This window comes from Macaca mulatta, chromosome 7 (genome assembly GCF_049350105.2).
Source record: "Macaca mulatta isolate MMU2019108-1 chromosome 7, T2T-MMU8v2.0, whole genome shotgun sequence".
Classification (NCBI taxonomy): domain Eukaryota; kingdom Metazoa; phylum Chordata; class Mammalia; order Primates; family Cercopithecidae; genus Macaca; species Macaca mulatta.
Genome location: NC_133412.1, coordinates 111,010,263 through 111,010,804, shown reverse-complemented (window position 1 = coordinate 111,010,804; position 542 = coordinate 111,010,263).

Here is a 542-nt window from a genome sequence, read left to right as displayed (position 1 = left end):
ACACTGCGTCCTTCAGAGAAGAGTAGGCTGGATGCTCCCTTGGCAGAAGGTAAAAGGGCCAAGAGAGAAAAGAGAGTCAAACTCACCCTTTTATAATGGCATTTATACCACCTCTAATCACCTCTTAAAGGTTCCACCTCTTACTACTCTTACAATGTGTATTGTAAATACTAATTTATTAAAACTAAATTTCAACATGAGTTTTTCAGGGGACAAACATTCAAACCGTAGCATGGACCTTGTTGGAAATGCAGAATATGAGGCCCACTCCAGACCTACCAATTTGGCATCTGCATTTTAAATACTTTCAACTTTTATTTTAGATTCAGGGAGTACATGTGCAGGTTTGTTGCATGGGTATATTGCACGATGCTAAGGTTTAGGGTATGATTGATATTATCACCCAGATAGTGAGCTTATTACCCAATAGTTAATTTTATATCTTTTGCCCTACTCCCTCCCTCTTGCTTCTAGTAGTCCCCAGTGTCCATTGCTCTCTTGTGTCCATGTGAACTCAATGTTTAGCTCCCACTTATAAATTA